Source organism: Nycticebus coucang, chromosome 15 (genome assembly GCF_027406575.1).
Source record: "Nycticebus coucang isolate mNycCou1 chromosome 15, mNycCou1.pri, whole genome shotgun sequence".
Classification (NCBI taxonomy): Eukaryota; Metazoa; Chordata; class Mammalia; order Primates; family Lorisidae; genus Nycticebus; species Nycticebus coucang.
Window position 1 is genome coordinate 65,240,731 of NC_069794.1, and position 10,384 is coordinate 65,251,114.

Consider the following 10,384-nt stretch of genomic DNA (forward strand, 5'->3'; position numbering starts at 1 on the left):
CATGTATAGAAATTATCCTAATAAAATTAAATGTCAAATCCAAAATGAGAATTCTATCTGGAAGTAAAGACACATTTTCAAATTTTCTTATCTTTATTTAGTTTGTTTTTGTATTTAAACAAAGTAAGCAAAATGGAATACATAGTGTAAGACGGTGACAGGACTGGGGGCAGTGGCTCACCCCTGTAATCCCAGCACTCTGGGTGGCTGAGGCAGGTGAACTGCTTGAGCTCACAAGTTCGAGACCAACCTGCGCCAGAGCAAGACCTTGTCTCTTAAAATAGCCAGGCATTGTGGCAGGCAGCTGTAGTCCCAGCTACTTGGAAGGCTGCGGCAAAAGAATTGCTTGAGCCCAAGAGTTTGAGGTTGCTGTGAGTTGTGACACCACAGCACTCTACCAGGGGCAGTAAAGTGAGACTGTCTCACTTTAAAAAAAAAAAAAAAAGGACAGAGTGATAATCCATAGCACTAAAAACTTTGCTTCCTGTAACTTATATTAGGCACAATATTTAATTACTTTTTAATATAATATCAACATAAATTTAGCTTATAATATTTAAGGAACCCACTCCACAGTGTTCCACCCTCTGGAATCCATCTTTAAAATGGTTCTCTCACAGCTTGGTGCCTATAGCTCAGCAGCTAGGGTGCCAGCCACATACACGGGAGCTGGTGGGTTCGAATCCAGCCCAGGCCGCCAAACAACAATGACAATTACAGCCAAAAAGTAGCCAGGCGTTGTGATGGGCGCCTGTCATCCCAGCTACTTGGGAAGTTGAGACAAGAGAATCACTTAAGCCTAAGAGTTGGAGGTTGCTGTGAGCTGTGACGTGATAGCACCTACCCAGGGTGACTCTGTCTCAAAAAAAAAAAAAAAATGGTTCTCTCACTTTTAATTAAGCTCATTTTATTAGCTTTAGTAAATGATGGTTAAAATGCCAAGAGCTACATAAATGAGAAGCACTCTTGCCACTGTAATTCAGCGATTTTCAGCTGCTGGGCTGTAAGACACCGGTGTGTCACGAGAGGATCTTAGGTGCGCTGCAAACATCTTTAAAGATAATTAGTTTTGAAAGAAATTCAAACCACAGTAAATATGTTCTTTTCTTTTACTCTTTTTTTTGTTTTATCAACATAATGTAAGTGTGCTGTGAAAGTTTAACTGTAAATTCAAGTGTGTGTGAGATAAAAAAGGCTGAAAAACACAGCTGTAATTACAGACCCAGGAAATGTTTCTCTTTACTGTTCTCCCCTTGCTCTTTGCATGGTGAAGCTAAAAGCAAACTTTCTATGGCAAAAGGAAAAGTGTGGAGACAGAAGAAATGTGTCTAGGCAAGTTTAGCCAAAACGAAAGGTGGTGTGTAACACATGCACAGTGGTGAGTAAGAGACTTTGGAACCAATTCCAGGGTTGTAAATACTCTCACTACGTATGCAGATGATGCCGTGTGATCTCGATTCCTGACCCCCCTGAACTCCAGGCTAGTAGACTTTACTGCCTGTTTGACATTTGTCCAGTGGGCACTGCAGCCTGATACATCCAAAACCAAAGTGATTTCTTCCCCAAATCTGCTTTAACCCTACGGTGCATCTTAGAATGGGTACAGGCGAAACTTACTAAATGCAGAATACAAATGTCTTCATACGATAACTGGGAAAATGCCACGAAGGCTGTTAAATAGTTTGATGAGAATATTTCAGACTGTATATGAAACCAGCACATTGTACCCCTTGACTGCACTAATGTACACAGCTATGATTTAATAATGATTTTTTAAAAACCTGCTTCAACCCTCCATGTCCCCATTTCAGAAAACACATGTCCCAGTGGCTCAACCCTGAAACTTAGGGGGCTCTTCTGATCTCTGCTTTCCCTGGCTCTTCACCTTCAGTCCACCAGCGAGTCTGCAGCTTTAACTACCTCCCTGCTCTCACCAAACGTCTCCCCCACCTGCACATCCAGGCGTAGTTTCCCAATGGGGTTCCTTGCTTTTATTCTTGCCCACTTATAATCAACAGGTATTCAGGGAAATCTCTCAGAAACCTAACTCAGGTCAGGCATTTCCCTAACCAAAATCCCCCAAAGGCTTCTCATCACATCTGGATTAAAATCCAACTCCTTACCTTGCCCTTAGGCCTGACACGATCTTGACTTTGCAAACCTCTCTCACTCATCTTCACCCAGCAGCACAGCAAGCTCTGAACCCTGCAAGTTCTGTCCCATTTTAAGACTACTCTTCTGGGTTTCCTCTTCCTGAGCTGCTCTTCCCCCAAATGCCCACACATCTGGCTCTTTCTGGTCATGCACGCCTTGTTTTACAATTTACTTCCTCAAAGAAGTCTTTCCTAACCACTTTCTTAAGGTAGTTCCCTGTCACTCACCAGCACGTCACTCTGGTTAATTTTTACCACAGTAGTGCTCACTTCTGGATATTTTTAAATCTACTTACTGTCGTTTTTCCCCCATCCCCACCCCACCTAACTATAAGCTCCATGACAGCAGGGCCTTAATCTGTTCTCTAGAAAAACATCACATCCCCCAAACCTAGAGTCACATATGGGGGCGCAATAGATGTCTACAGACTATAAGCAAATTCAACAAAGTGCAAAGTCAAGAGCTAGAGAAAAATGTTCTGTGGCAGATACAGCTGTTCTATTACGGGGGTAGGATTATTCAGGCAGGCATAGAAGTGAATCCATGTTTTCTAAGAGTATGGAATTTTTCTCACCCAGTCCTTACACTGACAAGATCAAGTTCAAAGAGGGCAAAAGAAGAAACATGAAAATTGTTCTTAAAAGTTCTTGAGTTTTCTTAATTTGTGGTCCCTATATGCCAGGTCATAACTTTTAGAGTAATGAAGATGAAGATGTAGTAAATACACACACACACACACACACACACACACAGAGCTGACCCTTACACAACCTGTATAACATGGGTTCAGACTGAACAGATCTACCTATATGCAGATTTCTTCCCACCCCTGAGACTGTAAGACCAACTCCCTATCATTCTTCTTCCTCAGCCTACTTAACATGAAGAGGATGAGGATGAAGACCTTTATTATAATATACTTCCACTTAATGAATATATTAAATATATCTTCTCATCCTTACAATTTTCTTAATAACATTTTTCTCTAGCTTATTTTTATGTATACTATATGACATATGTAGCATACAAAATGTGATTTAGTCAACTGTTATGTCATCAGTAAGGTATGTGGTTAATAGCAGGCTATTAGTAGCGTTAAGTTTTAGGGAACTCAAAAGTTATATGATTTTTTTTTAGAGACAGAGTCTCACTTTGTCACCCTCAGTTTGTGGCCTCACAGCTCACGGCAACCTCCAGCTCTTGGGCTTAGGCAATTCTCTTGTCTTAGCCTCCCAAGTGTCTGGGACTATAGGCACCCACCACAATGGCCAGCTATGTTTTATTTTTTTGCAGTTTCTGGCTGGGGCTGGGTTTGAACCCACCACCTCTGGCATATGGGGCCAGCGCCCTACGCCTTTGAGTCACAGGTGCTGCCTTGCCCAGATATTTTTTGTTGCAGTTTGACCACGGCTAGGTTCGAACCCGTCGCCCTTGGTATATGGGGCCGGCGCCCTACTCACTGAGCCACAGGTGCCACCCAAGTTATGATTTTTGACTGCACCTTAACCCTCACATTGTTAAAAGGAATACTCTATGTGTGTATTTATTTGTATATATTATATATTGTTTTCAGATATATTTTACATAATTTGTATATAACATATCTGTAAAAGTATATAACATATCTATAAAAGCATCCTGAAAACATAAAAGCCTCAAATCACCATTCACAAAACACCACAGGATATAGCTCACTATGTAACTGCCAGAACTCACTACCCCAAAGTGCTTCATCCTCCTTCTCCTGACATCAAATCCCACCTCTGCACCAATTTCTTTGTCACACATCTTTTCCCTTCTAATAATTTTAGATTTTATAATTCCCAAAGGAAACCAGGACTATGTTTCTATAAAATTCTAAAAACACAGAAGCCCCACCAATCCTACTTTATTCTCAGAAATAACATTAACAATTTTATTCCTTCTAGACCTTCACCTATGGATTAACTAACATACACATGTCAGATCAGAATTTATGTCTTGTTTTCTTTTTAATATATGTAGAGAGAATCACACTAGACACATTTCATAGCTTACCTTTTTTCCCCTCTGCACAGTATGTCTTAACAGTGCATTTCATTCTTCTAAACTGTCTTATCACTGTCTACAGTGTAAATGTACCCTACTTCACCTAGACCCATGGATAGTATTTATTTTTAGTTTTTCATTATAAAGTGTACAAAAAATACAGCTTAGTTCATATCATTTTTTATTTACTTTCTTAGACTAGTTCCTTTCTCTTACTAGTTCCAATCTTAATGAGTCCACAGTTCATGAGAACCTCATTATTTCCAAGACAACAAGGCTATTATGTATAAGTAAGTGATGATTTGTTCTCAATTGTCTATAGTCACATATGTCTTATATGGGGGAAGATGATTATAGATGCAAAACCATGTGAAAAATATAGAATATCAAATGTTAATAGTGATCCCAATATTTTTAATGAACAAATTAAAGAGAATGATGTTATTTGTGAGTCTGCCATTTACAGAACTGACCTAAATGCTTTGAGCAAAACTAAGCTTCTGTATAAAAAGCAATTTTCTCTCTTTTTTTTTATTTTCAGATTCATGTGTATTTATTTATTTATTTTATATTAAATCATAGCTGTGTACATCAATATGATCATGGGGCACCATACACTTGTTTCATAGAATATTTGACACATTTTCATCTCATTAGTTGACATAGCCCTCCTGGCATTTTCCTAGTTACTTTGCCAAGACATTTACATTCCACATTTGCCAAGGCTCACATGTACCCTTGTAAGATGCACCACAGGTGTGATCTTTTCAATCCCCCTCCCTCTAATCACCTCCCCCCACCCTCCCCACGCTTTCCCCCTTCCCCCTGTTCTTAGGTTGTAACTTGGTTATAGCTTTCATGTGAAGGTCCTAAGTTACTTTCATAATAGGGGTGAATACATTGGTTATTTTTTCTTCCATTCTTGAGACACTTTACTGAAAAGAATATGTTCCAGCTCCATCCATGTAAACATGAAAGAGGTAAAGTCTCCATCTTTCTTCAAGGCTGCATAATATTCCATGGTGTACATATACCACAATTTGTTAATCCATTTGTGGATCGAAGGGCACTTGGGTTTCTTCCATGACTTAGCAATTATGAATAGGGCTACAGTAAAGATTCTGGTACAAATATCTTTGTTATGATGTGGTTTTTGGTCTTCTGGGTATATGCCCAGCAGAGGAATTACAGGATTGAATGAGAGATCTATTTTTTTTTTTTTTTTTTTTTTTTGTAGAGACAGAGTTTCACTTTATTGCCCTCAGTAGAGTGCCGTGGCCTCACACAGCTCACAGCAACCTCCAACTCCTGGGCTCAAGCGATTCTCTTGCCTCAGCCTCCCGAGTAGCCGGGACCACAAGCGCCCGCCACAACGCCCAGCTATTTTTTGATTGCAGTTTGGCCGGGGCCGGCGCCTTACCTACTGAGCCACAGGCGCCGCCCCGAGAGATCTATTTTTAGATCTCTAAGTGTTCTCCATATATCTTTCCAAAAGGAATGTATTAGTTTGCATTCCCACCAGCAGTGCAAAAGTGTTCCCTTTTCTCCACATCCACACCAACATCTCTGGTCTTGAGATTTTGTGATATAGGCTAGTCTCACTGGAGTTAGATGATATCTCAAAGTAGTTTTGATTTGAATTTCTCTGATGATTAAAGATGATGAGCATTTTTTCATATGTCTGAAGGCCGCTCGCCTGTCTTCTTCGGAGAAGTTCCTTTTCAATTCTCTTGCCCAGCCTGTGATGGTATCCCTTGTTCTTTTCTTGCTAATGCATTTTAGTTCTCTGTGGATTCTGGTTATTAAACCTTTGTCAGAGACATAACCAGCAAATATCTTCTCCCATTCTCTGGGCTGTTTGCTTGCTTTACTTACTGTGTTCTTGGCTGTGCAGAAGCTTTTTAGTTTGATCAAGTCCCAAAAGTGTATTTTTGAAGCTGCTTCAATCACCCGGGGGGTCCTTCTCATAAAAAACTCACCCAACCCAATTTCTTCAAGGGTTTTCCCTGCACTCTCTTCTAGTATTTTTATAGTTTCATGTTTTAAGTTTAGGTCTTTAATCCAGTAAGAGTCTATCTTGGTTAGTGGTGAAAGGTGTGGATTCAGTTTCAGTCTTCTACAGGTTGCCAGCCAGTTCACCCAGCACCATTTGTTAAATAGGGAATCTTTTCCCCACTGGATGTTTTTAATTGGCTTGTCAAAGATTAAATAACGGTAAGTAGCTGGGTTCATCTCTTGGTTCTCTATTCTGTTCCAGACATCTACTTCTCTGTTTTTTTGCCAATACCATGCTGTTTTGATCACTATCGATTTGTAGTATAGTCTGAGGTCTGGTAGCGTAATTCCTCCTGCTTTGTTTTTATTTTTGAGTAATGTCTTGGCTATTCGAGGTTTTTTCTGATTCCATATAAAACGAAGTATTGTTTTTTCAAGATCTTTAAAGTATGACAGTGGAACTTTAATAGGGATTGCGTTGAAGGTATATATTGCTTTTGGTAGTATGGACATTTTAGCAATGTTGATTCTTCCCAGCCATGAGCATGGTATGTTTTTCCATTTATTAACATTCTCGGCTATCTCTTTTCTTAGAGTTTCATAGTTCTCTTTATATAGCTCTTTCACATCCTTTGTTAGATAAACTCCCAAATATTTCATCTTCTTTGGCATTACTGTGAATGGGATAGAGTCCTTAATTGTTTTTTCAACTTGACTATTGTTGGTATATATAAAGGCTACTGATTTATGAATGTTGATTTTGTAACCTGAGACATTGCTGTATTCCTTGATCACTTCTAAGAGTTTTGTAGTTGAGTCCCTAGTGTTTTCCAGATATACAATCATATCATCTGTGAAGAGCAAAAGTTTGATCTCTTCTGACCCTATGTGGATGCCCTTGATCACCTTTTCTTCCCTAATTGCAGAGGCTAAAACTTCCATTACAATGTTAAGAAGCAATGGACACAATGGGCAGCCTTGTCTGGTTCCTGATCTAAGTGGACGTGATTCCAATTTAACTCGGTTCAATATGATATTGGCTGTCGGTTTGCTGTATATGGCCTCTATGAGTTTAAGAAATGTCCCTTCTATACCAATTTTCTTAAGTGTTCTGATCATGAAGGGATGTTGGATGTTATCAAAAGCTTTTTCTGTATTGATTGAGAGGATCATATGATCTTTGTTTTTTAGTTTGTTTATGTGCTGAATTACATTTATAGATTTACGTATATTGAACCAGCCTTGAGACCCTGGGATAAAGCCAACTTGATCATGATGTATGATTTGTTTGATATGTTGCTGGATTCTGTTTGTTAGGATCTTGTTGAATATTTTTGCGTCTATATTCATTAGTGATATTGCTGTATAATTTTCTTTTTTTGTTGGGTCTTTTCCTGGTTTTGGGATCAGGGTGATGTTTGCTTCATAGAACGTGTTGGAGAGTCTTCCTTCTTTTTCTACCTTTTGGAACAGTTTGAGTAATATAGGTATTAATTCCTCTTTAAAGGTTTGGTAGAATTCTGATGTGAAACCATCTGGTCCCGGACTTTTCTTTTTGGGGAGGTTTTGTATGGTTGATGTTATTTCCGCACTTGAAATGAGCCTGTTCAACATTTCCACTTGATTCTGGTTAAGTCTTGCAAGGTGACGAGCTTCCAAGTATCGGTCCATTTCCTTCAGATTTTCATATTTCTGAGAGTAAAGTTTCTTGTAATATTCATTAAGGATTTTTTGGATTTCTGAGGAGTCTGTTGTTATTTCATCTTTGTCATTTCTGATTGATGAGATTAGAGATTTTACTCTTTTTTACCTGATTAGGTTGGCCAACAGTTTATCTATTTTGTTGACCTTTTCCAAAAACCAGATTTTTGATTTATTGATCTATTGTATTGTTCTTTTGTTTTCAATTTCATTTAGTTCTGCTCTGATTTTGGTTATTTATTTTCTTCTACTGGGTTTGGGGTTGGAATATGCTTCCTTTTCCAGTTGCTTGAGATGTCCCATTAAGTTGCGAAGTTCCTCTCTTTCCGTTCTCCTGAGGAAGGCTTGCAGCGCTATAAATTTCCCTCTTAGAACTGCCTTTGCGGTGTCCCAGAGGTTCTGATAGTTCATGTCTTCATTGTCGTTTTGTTCCAAAAATTTGGCAATTTCCTTCTTGATCTCATCTCTGACCCAGCTGTCATTCAGCATGAGGTTATTTAACTTCCATGTTTTTGTAGGAGTATGTAGATTCCTGTTGTTACTCAGCTCAAGTTTTATTCCATGATGGTCTGAGAAGATGCATGGAATAACTTCTATTCCTTTAAATTTACTGAGGTTAGATTTGTTACCTAAGATGTGATCGATTTTGGAGTAAGTTCCATGAGCTGATGATTAGTATGTGTATTCAGTTTTGTTAGGGTGAAATGTTCTGTAGATGTCTGCTAGATCTAAATGCTGGATGGTTAGATTTAAATCTAAAATTTCTTTTTCCCTCACTGCTAAAGGAGTGTTAAAATCTCCGACTATTATGGAGCTGGAGGAAATCAAGTTGCTCATGTCTGTTAGAGTTTCTCTTATGAATTGAGGTGCATTCTGATTGGGTGCATAGATATTAATAATTGAAATCTCATCATATTGAGTATTACCCTTAACAAATATGAAGTGACCATTCTTGTCCTTCCTTAACTTTTGTTGGTTTAAAGCCTATTGTGTCTGCAAATAAAATTGCAACTCCTGCTTTTTTCTGGTTACCATTTGCCTGAAACATGGATGACCATCCTTTCACCCTGAGTCTGTATTTGTCTTTTAAGTTAAGATGTGACTCTTGTAAGCAACAGATATCTGGTCTGAGTTTTTGTATCCAGTCAGCTAACCTATGTCTCTTTAGAGGACAGTTTAAGCCATTCACATTAATGGAGATTATTGATAAGTTTGGTGAAATTTTGGGTATCAAGTTTTTCAAAAGTCCAGTGGACAACTTTAATCTTTTCACCATTGTAGAAGTTGGAGTTTGATCAGGAGTTTCTGAGTGAGTTTACCTTTGTAGTAGAGGATTGGGTTGGTCATTACGGAGGATAGGTCTGAGAATATCCTGAAGAGCTGGTTTGGTTGTGGCAAATTTCTTCAACATATGAATGTCATTAAAGTATTTAATTTCTCCATCATAGATGAAACTCAGTTTAGCTGGGTACAAGATCCGGGGTTGAAAGTTATTTTGCTTTAGGAGATTAAAAGTTGATGACCACCCTCTTCCGGCTTGAAAAGTTTCAACAGAGAGATCTGCAGTCATTCTAATGTTCTTACCTTTGTAGGTAATGGCTTTCTTTCGCCTGATAACCTTGAGAATTTTCTCCTTCATATTGACTTTAGTGAAGCTAATTATGATATGTCTGGGGGATGACTTACTGGGGTTGAATCGTGCTGGAGTTCTGAAACTCTCTGCTATCTGAATTTCAGAATCTCTAGGCATGTCTGGAAAATTCTCTTTCATAATTTCATGCAGAAGGGCCTCTGTGCCCATCGAAGCCATTCATCGTTTTCCGGAACTCCTATTATTCATATATTTGCCTTCTTCGAATTATCCCAGAGCTCTCTAAGAGAAAGATCCGTTTTTGCTCTCCATTTCTCTTCCTCTTTGAGAGTTTGGGAGCGTTCGAAGGCTTTATCTTCGATGTTAGAAATCCTTTCTTCTGCTTGCTCCATTCTGTTGCTGAGGGATTCTACTGTATTTTTCTTATCTTTAAGGGCTGCAAATTCTTGCTTCAGTGTGTCTAAGTCTTTGGTGGTTTTGTCTTTAAATTCGTTAAATTCTTGAGACAACTTTTGAATTTCTCCTCAGATTCCTAATTCCATTTTATCAATCTTGTATGCAATCCAAATTCTGAATTCGATTTCTGACATGTCTGCCAGTTGTTTATGAATGGGATCTTCAATTATATCCGCCATTTCTTTCCTTGGGGGGGTTGATCTATTCTGGTTATTCATGTTACCGGAGTTTTTCCACTGATTCCACCCCATGGTTGTTTTACTCCCTTTGAATTTTCCCCTAGGGTTTTGTTGATGGCCTGTTCAGTGTTGTAGCCTGAGAGACTGCGGCCCTGTCTGGTGTGGTGGGGCTGAGTGGTTCTGACTTATTGTCAGCTGGCTTCTGTTTGACCTCAGTGAAGCACTTACTCTGGGTTGAAGTCTCAGTTCTCTGAGTCGGCCCTACCCTGGATGTTTCCGG

General features: G+C 39.0%; 1 protein-coding gene across 11 annotated transcripts in view; it reads right to left on the reverse strand.

Moving 5' to 3' along the window:
- RUBCNL (rubicon like autophagy enhancer) overlaps positions 1-10,384 on the reverse strand; it is a 71,378-nt gene that overhangs the window by 40,197 nt on the left and 20,797 nt on the right. The window contains exon 1 of one of the 11 annotated variants that reach the window (XM_053563951.1): positions 2,124-2,142. The exons of the other annotated variants lie outside the window; for them this stretch is intronic. The gene's annotated coding sequence lies outside the window, so the exon portion shown is untranslated. Of the gene's footprint in view, positions 1-2,123; positions 2,143-10,384 lie in introns of those variants that run through there. 11 annotated transcript variants of the gene reach the window in all.